Source organism: Dendrobates tinctorius, unplaced genomic scaffold, assembly GCF_039654945.1.
Source record: "Dendrobates tinctorius isolate UK_male_01 unplaced genomic scaffold, ASM3965494v1 ptg000048l, whole genome shotgun sequence".
Taxonomy (NCBI): domain Eukaryota; kingdom Metazoa; phylum Chordata; class Amphibia; order Anura; family Dendrobatidae; genus Dendrobates; species Dendrobates tinctorius.
Window position 1 is genome coordinate 15,837 of NW_027361716.1, and position 4,646 is coordinate 20,482.

The following is a 4,646-nucleotide window of genomic DNA, read 5'->3' on the forward strand; positions in this document are numbered from 1 at the left end:
ATGACAGAGGAGATTGTTGAAGTCATCCAAAACACTCCGGCTGGTAAAAGCCCGGGACCGGATGGGTTTTCCCCTCATTTCTATAAGATGTTTCAGGAACAACTTAGCCCTATTATGACGGGGGTATTTAACTCCATCACAGCTGAGTCCCCGTTCGCCCCACAGTCTTTAGAGGCTTTTATTACGGTGTTGCCGAAGCCGGGCAGGGACCCTAAATTAGTAACAAATTACCGCCCAATATCTCTCATCAATGTTGATGTAAAATTATACGCCAAAATACTGGCAAATCGTCTGGCTCCTCTCTTGCCCTCAGTAATACATTCAGATCAGGTGGGGTTTGTGCGAGGAAGGGAGGCGAGGGACGGCATAAGTAAGACCCTCAACTTGACTGCCTATGCTAAATCGAAATGTAAACCGTTGGATGTACTGTCGATGGATGCGGAGAAGGCCTTCGACCGTGTGCACTGGGGCTTCATGTTTTCGGCCCTACGACAGCTGGGCCTGGGAAATCGTTTCCTGCATAGGGTCGCAGCCCTCTACTCTGGCACGTCGGCTAGGGTCAAGGTAAATGGAGCAATGTCGGGCTCTATGACCATTGGGAACGGGACCAGGCAGGGGTGCCCTTTGTCGCCTCTTCTATACGCGATAGTTATGGAGCACTTGGCAGTGGCGATCAGGAAGAACCCTAGTGTACACGGTCTATGGGTGGACGATATTCATTATAAAGTCTCTCTTTATGCGGATGACCTCTTAGTGTATATATCCCAGCCACACATAACCCTCCCATCATTGATGGAAGAGTTCCAAAAATACGGAGAGGTCAGTAATTTCAAGATTAACTTTCAGAAAACTGAAGCCCTAAATATATCCCTAGGACAGACTGAACTTACAAGACTTATGGGAAATTTCCCCTTTCGATGGAAGACTGGGGCCATTCAATATTTGGGCATTCAAATCCCTACTGACACGACCGACTTATATAAATTAAATTATGTGCCTTTGTTGGAGTCGACTCTGAAACGGTTGAGGGAATACGGACGGAAGAACATCTCATGGTTTGGCAGGATGAATTCATTTAAAATGGACATTCTTCCTAGGTTTTTATATCTATTCCAGGCGGTCCCGATAGTGCCGCCGAAGACATTCTTCCAGACCATTAGATCTGCGTTAATCCGCTTTACCTGGCAGACATCTAAACCTCGTCTTAAATATTCTATTCTAACCGCCCCAAAACCCAGAGGTGGAGCGGGCCTCCCTGACCTGGAACTCTATCACAGAGCTTCCCTACTTGCACGTCTGTTTGACTGGCAGTTCAGTCATCATTCTAAACAATGGGTTCAATTGGAACAGGCATCTTTCGGCGTCCCATTGCGTCATCTCCCGTGGATCAGCCGTACTGAACAGGTTGCAAATTACTATAAGGGACCAACAGGTTTCTTGACTCGAGAAGTTATACAGGTCTGGAATCGTGTTAAACATAAACAGAAATTGATCAGTAATTTGAACCCACTGTCACCGATATTTGGTAATCCAGACTTTCCCCCAGGGTGTCACAGAGACCAATTTTTAGGTTGGCATAGGAGTTCTGACTTACGATTGGGACAGATACTAGTAGACGGGAATTTTCCGACATGGGATGCTTTACGGGAAAAGTTCCCTAGTAGGTCACTCTCCTGGTTGGAATATAACCAGTTGAAATCGTTTATACGGGGACGTTTGGCCGACCGTGCTTCTCGCCCTCCCATGACGAGGTTGGAAGCTCTCTTACAAATGCAAGACCCTCCCTCACATTTGATTTCCTTTTTATATAAGGAACTTCATTCAGGGGAATCAGAAGGGGTTCCAAGTTACATCCGCGCATGGGAGGAGGAGATGGGTTGCAAGTTCTCGAAGGAGGACCTTGATAAAGCTTTTCTTTATACACATAAAATGTCTCCGGCCGGGGGCGCTCAAGAGAAAAATTATAAGATACTGACTAGGTGGTATCTGTCCCCCGTTAGATTGAAGTCCATCTTCCCGACATTGGATGATACATGCTGGCGCTGTGCAATGGAGAGAGGCACGCTATACCACATATGGTGGCAATGCCCTGCTATACGACCCTTCTGGGAAGGGGTGTTTCGGGCCTACCAGGAGATCTCTGGGAAATGTGTCCTTCCCTCCCCACAAATTGCCATTTTATCAATTCTCCCGGGTTCCATATCCACACAAAAGAAGAGCCTTCTCCGGTTTTGTATTACTGCAGCAAGGATGGTGATCCCACGCTACTGGCGTACAACGACAAAGCCAACTATAGCAGAGTGGTTATCAGAGTTTATAGACATTTTTCGTATGGAGGAGTTGATGGCTGAATTGGAGGGAGATAATTCCCGTTTGATTCGAACATGGCAGCCCTGGATCGTGTTCAGGGAGACACCTGGAATACTTCGATTGACCGAAAATGTTTCTTAGAGGCCGGCTCGGAGGTCTGAAACCCATCCCTCTGTCCCCCCCCCCTGTGAGTTATCCTTTTCTTTCTGATTCCTCTCTCTCTTTGATATTCGTAATACACCCTCACAGGTTATGGGCAAAATGTTGGCGAATCCGGTATGGCTTGGTGTATAACCGTGTATAATACTGTATCTTGTACCTTATGTCTTGTATGTTATATGTTAAAATCTTTTCAACTCCTTTCAATAAAATAGATTCAACATAAAGAGAAAGAAAAATCATTTTTCTCTTTTTATCTCTTTTTTGTTTTCTTCCACTTTTTGTGACATTTTATCAGTTTTTTTAGGTTTTAGTTTTCACTTCTTTCTTTCAGTTTTTGTTAAAAAGAGAATTTTTACCTGTGTTGGGTCATTCCTGTGTTCTCTTGTCAATTTTGATTTCCCTTCTTTGTTTCCACTATTTTTGGAGTTTTTTCACTAAATATTCTTGTTTTGTTTTTCCCTCCCTTTTAAGCAGGTTAAAAGGGGTTGCAAAGTTTTTAAAGTTTTAATCACTTTTCTCCAGTCTTTAGAACAGACATTGTATGTGGATTTGCAAGAACAGTTTTTTTCTTTAAGCTGTAGCATGGCATGATGTATTGAAAAGAAAAGGGAAGTAGCTAGTAATTGCCGTCTGCATTTCTTAAAGTGACAGAGGATTTTACAGCGTAGAAGGTGCTAACAGATAGTGTGAACAGGAAAGGATTGTTTTTTATACGTGCAAAAAGTGTTTTCAGCGGCATTCTAATTTGTGCCATCTGAGAAGGATCACAGGTCTAAGAATGCCTTCTGTGATGGCATAGAAGGGGAAGCAGTCCGCTCCCCCTCCCATCTCCACTCTTCCCTCTATCTCTGCTATTCTCATTTCTCCTCCTATACCTCATCCTCCCTCACCATCTCTCCCTCTCCCTCCTCTATCTTCTTCACCTCCGCCAATCTCTCCCCTTCTCTCTCTCCAATCTCTCCCTCTTCTCTCTCTCATCTCTCCTCCCTCTCCAACACCCATCTCTCCACCTTCACTCTCTCACATTTCTCCTCCCTCGTCATCGCCCTCGTCTTCACTCTCTCCCCCTCTTCTGTCTCCTTCCCACTTTCCTCCACTATCTCTCACTTCTTCTCCTGTTGCCAACCTCTCCTCTACCTTTCCCTGCTCCAATCTCTCTCCCTCCCGTCCACCTCTACGTTCATCGTCACCAGCTGGCCCAGTGCCAGATCCAGACAGTGAGGTGTCCCTATTTCCACAAAGCACCCTCTCTAAAGAGACAGTTATGACACCGGGACAAGAAAGTGAATCATTCCCCACACATAACAACACAGGTGCCCTCCCGATACAACAGCTAGCAGAAGGGAGGTGGGTGCCATCAGACACTGCACCTGCTAAGTCTGAGACTGAAGATCCTATGTGCCACATGGAGCTGCAGTCTCAGGGGGGGAAGTACCCACACACAGAAAGACAATCACACAATGGCACAGTTCCTCCTCTGATGAAAATGAAGGAGGGACAGACATGCTGCACAGTACTAGGGGAAACTCACAGACACCAAGTAGGCAGGGGCAGATAGAGCCAGAACTCTTACACTATGTGGCCTTCACCCCCAGTCAGGTGTCCAGTATTCTAGGAACTCTGCCAGACCCAGATATGGACCCCATGCCATTTTACCGAGGAATGCAGCAAAGCCAGCAGACATATGCTGCAACCTGGAGTGATCTCTGGTCCATAATGGAGATAAGAGCAGGTGAAACACTCTGGCCAATCATGAAGGAACACTTCAAGCTTCCATCAGAATTAGATGTGCATTCCTGGGAATCAGGATCAAAGCTAATTGAGCAGCTCAGAGAGAGGGCAAAAGCCAGACAAGCACTCAGCCTGCATAACATGAGCCAAGCCAAAACAGAGTCTGTAGACGAGTTTAATGGCAGAGTGAGGCAAGTATTCCAAGTTTTAGGCTTCACCATTCATGATCAGATACACGGACAAAAGTTGGCACAGGCCTTTGTGCATGGACTAGGTGAACCAATCAAGAAACTACTGATAGTGGCCAGGCCTGAGTACAGGACAATAGCAGTAGATGTCATGCTTGCAGTAGCCAGAAGAATTGAGTCTGTTATGAGCTCATTTTCTGCTCCACCAGCTGAGAGTTCCCCTTCCGTTCTCCCTCTGGTGGTGACAGGAGGTAG